Genomic DNA, 12,409 nt, shown 5'->3' on the forward strand with positions numbered 1-12,409 from the left:
TTCTGATGTGTGATTTTAAATAGAACATAGATATTCTGGGTATGTGAGAGGCACCTTCAATAGCTCTAAATATATTTGTACAAGATGCAAATAGACTCATCCAAAACCATTTTGTCATTTAGACAATTACACAGATGACTATCCTCTAGAAAACGCCACAGATTTTTATTATCCAGAATACGTCACAACTTATTATCGTGAATTTGAAACTTTGTTTGAAAAGGTAGGTTAAATAGTTTCTTTCCTATTCCTCAAAACACAAATATGCAATTATTTGCTGTAAAGGTTGTTGCAATGAGGTGGATAGATTTCTAAAAATGGTCAGATAATTTATTAGAAAAATATGCTAAGAAAATCAAATTATTCAAGGAGAGGGATATCCACCTGTACGCAGGGGGCCAGCATAAAGACTATGAATCACTTAAGCCCCCCTTCAGTCCCATCTTGAAGATCACCCTAATATTATATATTTAACTCAGATCTATACATAGGGGGAGCCACAGAGAAGCTGGTCCCTGAGAGCAATCAGGCCTTCAGCCTACCTGCAACAGGCTCTGCCAAAGAGAACAAACCAAGCCAAATCCATCTGGGGATAACTGATTGCCTAAGTTGCTGGCCAGCAGCTAATTAGTTAAGGAACACCTTCTGAGAAGAGGAACAGTCCAGAAGGCAGAAAGAGAACGCTCCCATGTGGGGGGCTTCTCAGAGGGAGCTAGTGAGGGAGCTCACTGGGAAAGGAAACCAAGGCAGATTGCTCCTAGGTGGGAGAGGTTGGAGGGAGCTATGAATGCCAAGTCCCCGCAAAAACTGGTCCCAATGGACAGACTTCATCAGACAGCAGCAGGAGCACCAGGAAATTACATGGAAGGTTGCCATGGTATGACCTCTGTGGGGACTTTGACTCAAGAGGAGAGACCCTTCCCAACTGGATGACAAGAGACCCTGACTCCAGAGAGGTTTGAGTCAATAGGGCCTCACTGGTCGATGACCTCGACATAAATGGGGTAGATGGATGAAGATTAATTCAGCCTCCTCCCCCTCCACCTAGGATGCTGGTGTGGAGCCCTATTTGTGTAAATGTTCCACCCTTGGGTTAAATAAACCCGACCCCTGAAGGGGCCCTGTTCAATATACATAAGCCTCACTGAACTTCTTGAAAGCCCAATGTGGGAAACTGAGGCAGAGACATAATTGCTGCACTGCACTGTGCTACCAGTAGATGCTTCAGAGGTAAGGGCCCCCATTACAGGTGGTTAATTTACAAAAACACTTACCAAATTCTTGATTCAAAAATGTCAAATTAAATAAATCTGGCCACAAAATATTCATCAAATTCTCAAACTGAACCCCATAACAAACATGCTGTAGATCTGGTTATTTTTGCAGTTAATGCAGAAAAAGCAAATGTCAGGAAAAATATTTACTGCAACAATTTCTATTTCGGCTGTATATCAAACTCATTCAAAATCATGGACACTCCTGCATATCTAGTATAGAATGGATTCAGTTTTATCTTGTCATAACATGGACTTAGCGTCTGTTTGCCAGGAGCTGGGAATGGGTGACAGGCAGCAGTGTATTATCGCCTAGGCCAACAAGGCCTCGGCCTAGGGCGGCAATTTTGCAGGGGCAGCAAATTTGCTCATGCCCCCTCCCCAACTCCACCCCTTCCCCAAATCCCCGGCCAGGAACAGTGCCAGAGTTTCTGGCGCCCTAGGCAGAATTCGGGCGGCGGCATTTTGTGCGCTCCCCACGGGGTGCGCGGGAGCTTCTGGTTCCACTCCCATCACGCCACCGAAGAATGACCCTCCGCCGAAATGCCGCAGGCGACAGCGGCAGTCATTGAACTGCTCAATTGCCTGCCGCTGTTTTCCGTGGCACATCAGCAGAAGGTCCTTCTTTGGTGGAGTGACTGGAGCGGAACTGGAAGCTCCCGAGCACCCCATGGGGAGCTCACAAAATGCCACTCCCCGAATCCTAGCGCCCTAGGCGACTGCCTAGGGTCGCCTAATGGAAACGCCGGCCCTGTCCCTGGCCCACCTCCTCCCGCAGGCATGCCACGCTTCCCTCCTTCCATCTCCCTCCCAAGCTTGCCGTGTGAAAGCACTGGGAGGGAGGGAGGGAGAAGCGAGTAGCAGCACGCTTGGAGGAAGCAGAGCAGAGATGAGCTGGGGCCCACTGGCACGGGAAGTAACTCGGGGGGAGGGTGCCGGGAACCGCTCCCCGCACCAGCTCACCTCCACTCCACTGCTGCCATCCCCCGAGCACCACAACTCCCCTTCTCCCCCCTCCCTCCCAGGTTTGCCATGCAAAAGCGCTGGGAGGGAGGGAGGGAGGGAGAAGTGAGTAGCGGCACACTCGGGGGATAGCGGAGGTGACCTGGGGCCGGCGGGCGCAGGGAGTAACTCTTTGGGGGGGAGGAGGGGCAGGGAACCACTCCCTGCCCCAGCTCATCATCACTCCACCTCCGCCATCCCCCGAGCATGCGAAACAACTCCCCTTTTCCCCCCTTCCTCCCAGGCTTGCCACGGGGGAATGGAGGTGAGCTGGCGCGGGGGGTTGTTGGAATTTTTTGAGGGCCTAGGGGCGGCAAATTTGTTAATCCGCCACTGGTGATGGGATGGATCACTTGATGATTACCTGTTCTGTTCATTCCCTCTGGTGAAACTGGCATTGGCTACTGTTGGAAGACAGGATATTGGGCTAGATGGACCTTTGGTCTGGCCCAGTATTGTAGTTCTTATGTTCTGCTGTAGGCTCATGTGACAGGCTGATGGTTAGGGTGTTGTTAGTCAAACCAAGTGCATTAGAGAGACAAGATGATTGAGTAATATCTTTTATTGGACCATCTTACAAAAGTTGGTCCAATAAAAGATATTACCTCACCCACCTTATCTCTCTAATATCCTGGAACCAATATGTCTACTACTACACGGCATAAACCAAGTGCATGATTATTGAAGGGCTCTAGAGGAGGGGGATAGGAAAAGGATATGTCACCTCCCCAAATATTTAATAATCTGTTGATATCCCCTCTCAATGCCGCTGAAAGACTCAGCAGCCTTGCAAAGACAGTGAACAAATATCTGCTAATGAGTCTCCAAAGTAGCTGAACCACTCTCCCCAGTTATGTCCTATAGACAGAAGGGGCAATAAACCTTAACTCTAGCTTTGATGCGACAGTATTCAGAATGACTTATTTTGTTAACTTTACAGAATTTAACAGAGTCTGCAGGATCATCACTCCACGGCCATCTTCCCTTCTTCTTTGTCCTTCTCCATCTTCTATGTTTTTTGCTGCAACAATTCACACTTCTTTTGTAGAAGGTACTGAGGTTCTGTATTGTTACTTGGGTATGTGTGTGTCATTGTTGATTTCTTGATCCAGCAAACAGTTCACTAGTTTCCAAGGCAGCAGCAGGCTGTGTGCTATAACTCCAAGTGGAAATTACAACACATTCTGAGCACCCAAATATGTGCTAGGAATTTCAAAGCAAAAAGAAAGGATCCTGTCCCTGCTACATAAAGCTTGCAATGTGAAAAACCAGATAGGACACTAGTGAGAGCCAAAGTCAGACAAAAAAGGGGAAAGAAAGAAGGGAAAGGAGTACAAAAATTAGATTATGCAGTAACTTGGTAAGACATGGAAACACCTTGGTGTATCCATTAATTTCAATTATGCAGGTAATTGGCTATGCTTTCGCAAGTTGCATGGCAGAGGCGAGTTCTTAGAAGGGACCCAAGTGAGGTGGGAGTGGAGGCTTGGCAAATGAAGCTACAAAAGCTGGGAATGGGAGAAAGAAAAGAAGGGGGAAATCAAGGCTTATCTCAATGGCAGAATGGAAAAAATGGGGGGAATGCAAAGGGAGACAAGGATCAGGACCTTGAAATTGATATGTAGAGCTGGTGGATGGATATGAATTAGGGAATGATCAAAACGACAGGTGGGAAAGATGATTTGGTGGCAGAGTTTTGGATGGACTGAGGAGAGACATGGTAAGCATCCAGAAGTCTAGAGAGCAGGCCGCAATAGTCAATGTCACAGTTTATTAGGATATGGACAAGTCATTTAAGATAAAATTTTCAAAACTGCCTATGTGATTTATGAGTCTAATTCCTATTGACTTTTGGAACAAAACTTTTGTCATAGCTCCATCAAGGTAAATGGACAATTTACAGCAGGTGAGGATTTGCCTCTGAGATTTCAGTACAGTAACTCCTCACTTAACGTTGTAGTTATGTTCCTGAAAAATGCGACTTTAAGTGAAACAATGTTAAGTGAATCCAATTTCCCCATAAGAATTAATGTAAATGGGGAGTGGGGTTTTAGGTTCCAGGGAAAATTTTTTCACCAGACAAAAAAATATACTGTCTGTATAGCTATATAATAAGTTTTAAACAAACAATTTAATACTATTCACAGCTATGATGATTGTGAAGCTTGTCTGAGGTGGTGAAGTTAGAGGGTGGAAGAGAGAGGCATATTTCCCAGGGAGCCTTGCTACTAAATGATGAACTAGCACTCGGCTGAGCCCTCAAGGGTTAACACATTGTTGTTGATGTAGCCTCTGACACTCTACAAGGCAGCAGGAATGGAGGGGAGGGGAGAAAGCATAGCAGACAGAGACAGACACACACCTTGTGTGTGGGAGAGAGAGAGATACACACTGCCCCTTTAAGTAAACTGACCCACTCTTAAGTGCATTGTCTTTTAAAGGGGATCAGGAAGTTGAGACAGCAGCTGCTGCCCCAAGCTCTCCATGTCTCTCTCCTTCTGTGTCCCCTTCCTGCTCTACATGGAGAAGGGGTACGTGGGGTGCATGAGTGGGGGGGAGGGAGACACTCTGACATTAGCACCTCCCTTCCCCCCTCCCCTGCACAGCAAGCAGGAGGCTCCGGGAGCAGCTCCAAGGCAGAGGGCAGGAGCAGCACATGGCAGTGGGGGGAAGGGACAGCTGAACTGCTGATTGCTAGCCTGCTGCAGCAGAGGGAACTCAGGGGAGCGGGAAGCTGATAGGGGGGCTGCCAGTCCACCCTGGTTACAGGCCCCCACCAGCTAGCTGCAATGGGCTCTTCTTCCTGCAAGCAGTGGACAAAGCAGGCGGCTGCCAAACATTAGAAGGGAGTATTGCACAACTTTAAACGAGCACGTTCCCTAATTGATCAGCAATGTAACAACGAAACAATGTTAACCAGGACAACTTTAAGTGAGGAGTTACTGTACAGTCATGATTCAAGGCTCTTCCAAACACATAGTGACTATATGTAAATATCCTCCTCCCAAAAAACCCCATCTTCATTAGATCCTAGCAAATGGTCTCTTATATAAAATGTTGACTTCTCTTTATCGGAACAATTTTATTGTCCTTTGCATTTTTTGAGCTGTGCTCAGTTCCACTAAATCTGGTTTGATGTTTGCTCCTAGAATTTACTAAGTGTGGGCTACAGCTATGCAAACTGTTCATAATAAAATCCAAGCTCTGTTGACTTCAGTGGACAATTCATACCGGTTGAAGATTTGTCCCTTATCGCTGTATAGTGTAAATTAAAAATAGATGGAAAGTCACCATTATAACTTGTTTATTTTTTTCCATTTATTTCAGATGTGAACAGCTTTGCTTTGAATTAGAACATTCCTCAAGGAGGAAAACAAAGAACTCTGTCACACATGTAAATTACTTCCCCTACAATGAATCAGTCATCTTTTTTTAGTGCAGTTTATGTATTTATGTAGAAACACAAACAAATATAACAGCTATGTTTCCTCATAGGTAGTATAAATTGCATGAATGTTGACTAGCTGTTTGTATCTTCTGTATTTCTTCCTCTCACATTTCCTCACTATCATTCACTGGGTCCTATTGTAAATAAGAAATATGTGCCAACAAAATGAAGCACTGGCTGATCACTCCAGATCTTTTAGTGCTATCTGATGTTCTGACATCACTGGATCAGCTGCTGCTGTCTCCCTGGAATGCAAGCCCTTGGATCTGCTCTTCAATAGTTTCAGCTGCATCCAGAAAAAGTCTGCCTTATAGCTGTTGAAACAAACACAATATAAAGGGGACTATGGAGCAAGTGTACTTATCGGTTCACCTCCCCTAAAACAATCACCATTACATTTAAAATGGATGCTGCCCACTAGCCATGTTCGTGTTCCTGTTCACTCTAGACAGAGTTTCAGGTCTCTGGCTTCCAATGAACATTGATCCTGCAAACTCTCTCACATGAATAGTCCTGTAAGTAGATATGTCAGAAAGAGAGGAGGCTCAGATACAGATGACAAATGGTTAGATACTTCTGTATGAGGAAAGACTGAAAAAAGTGGGACTGCTTTGGAGAGGAGAAGAATAAGAAAGGACATGATTGAGACATACAAAATAAAAAATGGTGGAGAATCTCATTCAGGCACTCCCATGTACCCTCTCACATAGTATAAGATCAAGTGAAACTGAAATGCAACAACTATGTAACTGACAAAAGACAATGCGTTCTTACACAAGGCCTAATTAACATGTGGAACTCAGTGCTGCAAGCTCTCTCAAGAGATTCTCTCGTGTGTTGATTGGCTGTCTGTTCCAACCCTTCCCACATTCCTCCCTTAGTCTCTCCAGACCCTGACTCCAGAAGAGAGGTTTGGGTCAATAGGGCCTCACTGGTCGATGACCTGGACATAAATGGGGTAGATGGATGAAGATTAATTCAGCTTCTTCCCCCTCCACCTAGGATGCTGGGGTGGAGCCTCACACAACAGCTGCCCCTCACTGCCTCCTTCTGACTCCCTTCTCATCTGCTCTGTTCCCATCATTCCTCTCTTTCCTTGTCTTTCCATTTAGCTAATCCCTGCTAATTGAACACCCCCACTCTAAAACAACATTCATCTAATTAACGCAATGTTTCCTACAATCACATTGTTCATACTGCTTCCAAGTTATATCCTTTCCCCCCAGTTCTTAATGTGTAATGAAAGAGGTGCTGGAGCTCAAGCAATTAGGTGCCAGGGCTAAAGCAATATTTTTACATTCATAATTGATGCGGCAAGCCCAGAGGTGCCGGAGCTATGAACTGCCAAGCCTAGAGGTGCCAGCAGGCTCAGTCCTGGCAAGCCTGGGCACAAATTAAGCACTGCTTTCCCCTATCCCATGTCTGTCTTGTCTATTTACTTTGTGAGCTCTTCAGGGCAGGGACTATCTTTGTGTTTGTACACAATGGGAGTCCATTCTTGGCTGGTCCTTAGACTCTGCTGTAATAAACATGATTAATAATAGTATCACTGGGGTCAAGAGCTCAGCAGAGTTAAAAAATGGAAATTTGTTTGTATAATGAGGACATCTGCAGTTATTTTACACACAATACTTTTTTTTTTTGTTTGTTTTTGAAGGTTATAAAACCTCTTTCAGGCCATAAACTAGCCACGAACAGACTAGTGTTAGGAAGAAATTCCCCATATAGGAAGGTTATTGCGTAACTGTCCATAACAATTTCTTGCTTCTTCCCTTGAAGCATCTGAAACTGGTTACTGATAGAGATGGAATACAAGTCTAGTAGGACTATCAATTGGAGCCGATATGGCAATTCCTATGCAAGTAACGATTTGCAGTATTAGGCCCATTTTTTTTATTTCTAATCAAGCAAATATAGTCTTGCCACAATACATATCTGGCTTATACATCTGTGCGACATATGAAAAGAGAGTGTGTGGCAGGGTGATGGCTCACTGGCGTGGCGTCTCCTGCTGGTTGTCCATGGAATTAGCTCTTTTCCAGCTCCCGAGCACCGTCTGCCAGCTGAAGTCTTGCCTGCCGCTGCCTCCGTGTCCTTTGCTCAGGGGTTCTGCCCACCACAGTACCTCCTTGCTCTGGGTCTCCCCTCCCCAGCGAACCCCCAGCCCCCTATCCCCTGAGTGCCTCAGTGGCTACTGCCAGTCTCCATTTAGCCCCCGCTTACTGGGGCAGACAGTAGTCTGTAAACCCCTCATCATCAGCAAGGGATGTTGGAACAGCTGCCTCTGCCTATTCCTGGACTGCCCCTCTTCAGCCCTAGTACCCTTTCTGTGGGCCTTAACTCGGCCTGCAGCCTGGAGCTTAGCTAGGCTGGAGCTCCCCAGCTCCCTCTGCCCTTCCCCAGCACTTCTCCACCCTAGGTACCCTTCTCAGTTTCCCAGGCAGCCAGGTCCTTCTCTACCTAAAGCTAGTGAGAGAGATTGTCTTACGGCCCCTGGCCCTCAGCCCTCTTAGAGGGCCAGCTGTGGCTGCTTCCCCCTATCAGCCTTGCTTTCCCCCCCCCCCCCCCACAGCCCTCTTCAAGGCTGCTTTAACCCCTTCAGGGCTGGAGCGGGGTGACCACCCCAGTACAGGGTGGAAATAACAAGTAATCAAAAGCAGAGTGGTGAGGACTTTCATTTCAGTAGCAATTGTTTTACAGGAGGGCAGGAAACTCAGAGTGGAGCAGAACTCATCCTGATGGGCCTGGACAAATGTAAAGACAGAGCAGCTGGAGAGAGGTCCTGGCACTTGGAGACCTGGAAGTGTGGCAGAGCAGCAGAAGTCATCTCAGGAAGGGGTCAGAGTAGTAAGAGAGGTGGGTATTGGTTAGAATGGAGGAAGAACAGCAGGAGAAATGGCCTGAGTGAAACATAACTGTAGGAGAGGAGTTGATTGTAAATATGGTTCACACCCAGGGCCAGTGCAACCATTTAGGTGGACTAGGCGGTTGCCTAGGGCGCCGAGATTTGAGGGCGCCAAAAAGCACCCCCAATTTTTTTTTTAAATGGTTGAGCAGCCGCTGCTGCTGGGAGAGAGAGGGAGTCTGAGCTGCCGGCGGCCGGCAGCCCAGGGTGTCCCCTGGGTCAGGGCGCCGCTGGAGGGGGCGGCAGGCAGCTCCCGTGGAGTTGCCACAGTGGTGCCTGCGGGCTGGTCTGGTGATCCGCGGCTCCGGTGGAGCTGCCGCAGTCGAGTCTGCGGACGGTCGGCTGCTCGCATGGCTACGGTGGACCTCCCGCAGACACCACTGCGGCAGCTCCACTGGAGCCGCAGAGCACCGGACTGCCCGCAGGCACCACTGCGGTAGCTCCACCAGAGCTGTGGGACCAGTGCGCGGGGCGGCGAAATTGCCGTCCGCCTATGGCGCTCAAACCCCTAGCGCCGGTCCTGTTCACACCTTACTTGACGTGGGCCAGAATCAACATTTTGCGTTCATAACTCCCTTCAGAGTAGAAGGGGGAATTTTTCAGGAAAATGACATGAGTCTGTTTAGTCATTTCCCACACACAACAAAGTTCCAGTTCCTTCAGCAGCGGTTTCCAGTAATACAGCTCATGCTGTACTGTATTTCTGTTAGTTACCAGCGCCACCTTCTGGGTTTTTCATGAATTACTATTATGATCTTATCAAAAAGCTGTTCTTTTAAAATAATTTTGACCTATGCCTATAATGACTAGAAAAAGAAATAAAAAACTTCTGAATGTCGCATCAGTTCAACAGTTTTTATCTATCTACCTACCTATCTATCCTATGATACAGGTGCAGTTTTGTGAGTAAAGAATTGTCAGTCGGATATGTGCAAGAAATGCAGGTGTTCAAAGCATGCCAGACTTAACATTCATATTATTATTATTATTACAGTAGTGCCTAGAGACCAGCCAAGAATGAAGTCCCATTGTGCTAGGCACTGTTCAAACACAAAATAATAGACAGTCCTTGTTCCAAAGAACTTACACTCTAAATACACAAGACAGGCACAGGGTGGGGGAAGCGATATAACACAGATAACAAAAATATAATGTTAGAGTTTTAAAATAAATGTATGTAACCATAAATACATATCTAACCATGGACAATGAAGTTAATGTTTTATATTATCTGCTTTCTTCAAATGAAAACTAAAGATATATGGAAATAAGGTGATTACAGAAATGATTAACGTCTTTAAATAAGGGGACTGGCTGGCTCAGGGATATTGAGTCTCTTTATTTTTAGATCATGAGTTCAAATTCAGCCTGTAACAGTAGCAATCAAAAGTCATTACTGTTTAGTTATGTGAAAATAGTTGATGAGTCTGTCTCTGGCCAATTCTTAGTAGACAAGTCACAAAAAATGCCTCCACATTCGGCACTAATTGGCTTCCTTATTGGCAATCACATCCGAGAATTCAAGGATTGAATGGACCCTGGAGAGTGAATTCTCCTCTCATTCATGCATGTGATCCCTCTGGTTAAGGCACAGCGGGGGAGCAACTACAGAGGATGCTACTGCAGCCTACCTGTTCTGTTGATTAATAATCTGGCATTTCTATAGAGCCTTATATTTTAACTAATGCATCCTCCTATACCTGATGGTAGATAAGTATTATTATCTCCATTTTACAGGCAGAGACACTCAGTCATAGAGAGATAAATTGATTTTCCCAAATAACGTCAGACTCAGGATTAGAAGTTAGGAGCTCTTGTCTCCATGATCACCAAACCACATTGCCCCTCTAAACAGCAGGCATCAGTCTCTGTCCACATGACATCTTTCACCAACATTAAACAATTATGGCCCCAAACAGGCATGAGATGACAGTGTTGTCTCAACCTTTGCTGCCCCATCTCTGAGGAATCAACTGAACATCAGACTGTAATCAAAGATTCTCCCAATCAGATGACTGAGTTAGCTGACAGCAAAAGAACATCACTGACAATTTGATTAGCTAGTACAGTAACTCCTCGCTTAACGTTGTAGTTATGTTCCTGAAAAATGCTACTTTAAGCTAAACGATGCTAAGCAAATCCAATTCCCCATAAGGATTACTGTAAATAGGCGGCGTTAGGGTCCAGGGAATTTTTTTTTTGCCAGACAGACATATATATACACACAGTATAAGTTTTAAACAAACAATTTAATAATGTACACAGCAATGATGATTCCGAAGCTTGGTTGAGGTGGTGGAGTCAGAGGGTGGGATATTTCCCAGGGAATGCCTTACTGCTAAATGATGAACTAGCAGTCGGCTGAGCCCTCAAGGGTTAACACATTGTTAATATAGCCTCACACTCTACAAGGCAGCACAAATGGAGGGAGGAGGCACAGCATGGCAGAGAGACAGAGTGTGTGTGTGTGTGTGTGAGAGAGAGAGAGACACATGCATTGCCCCTTTAAGTACTCTGGCTCCACTTTAAGTACATTGCCTTTTTAAGTAGATCAGCAAGTTGAGACAGCAGCTGCTGCCAGCAAGCTCCCTCATTCCTGTCATGTTTCCCCCTCCCTTCCCCCTACTCTATGGAGATGGGGTACAGGAGTGGGGGGAGGGGGACATCCTGACATTAGTACCTCTTATCCTCCCCCACCCACCCCCAAGCAAGCAGGAAGCTCCCGGGAGCAGCTCCAAGACAGAGGGCAGGAGCATAGGTGCCAACTCCGTGGGTGCTCCAGGACTGGAGCACCCACGGAAAAAAATTAGTGGGTGCTCTGCACCCATTGGCAGCCAAGCTCCCCAAGCTCCCCACCCCACCACCTCACCGCCTCCCCTGCCTCCACCTCCTCTCCTGAGCGCTCAGTGTCTCCGCTTCTCCCTCCGCTCAGGAGAGGAGGCGGGGCCAGGGCGGGGATTTGGGGAAGGAGTCGAATAGGGGCAGGGAGGGGGTGGAGCCAGGGAACTTAGGGGAGCTGATACAGGGGCTTCTGGTCAACCCTGGTTTCAAACCCCCTAGCAGCTCCAACGGGCTGCTCTTTCTGCAAGCAGTGGCCAAAGCAGGCCGCTGCCAAACAACATTATAAGGGAGCATTGAGCAACTTTAAACTAGCATGTTCTCAAACTGATCAGCGACGTAACAACGAAATAACTTTAACCAGGACAATGTTAAGTGAGGAGTTACTGTACTATGCAGATGGGGTTCATTGATAACTGCTTTGGTAGAGGTAGAGCACAAACTTCTGGTCTGACAATACTGTCCACCCTGAAGTAAATTGTTGGTTAGCTATTTAGTAGCGGCTTCTTCCAAATTTTTGATTTGCAATGCCATGGCCATGAAACCAGCATAAACAAATCTGGGGCTGTCCTTTGGGTGAGATATGACATTGAGACATTAAATAAAGTCAGGGACTCCACAGAATCCTGTCCTACATTATTCAGGGAGGGAAGTTTTGATTGTCCATGCAGACAATGAAGCTGAACAGTATGTTTGCAACAAACTTACAAGATGCTAACATAGTTACTTCAAATAAAAAACAAAGCAAACTAATGTTTGATGTTAGTATAAAGACATATTCCAGCAGATGAGCATTTGTGTGGCAGATTTGAGCAACACATGTTCCCAACGCCAGGGTTCTATGATTTACTATGGCCTAATGTAATCTACCACTTGCAAAAATAGCCTGTAAGTTACCTGTGATGACATAGGTATATATGTTTCTCCTTACACAAATAGCCC

This window comes from Gopherus flavomarginatus, chromosome 20 (assembly GCF_025201925.1).
Source record: "Gopherus flavomarginatus isolate rGopFla2 chromosome 20, rGopFla2.mat.asm, whole genome shotgun sequence".
NCBI lineage: Eukaryota > Metazoa > Chordata > Testudines > Testudinidae > Gopherus > Gopherus flavomarginatus.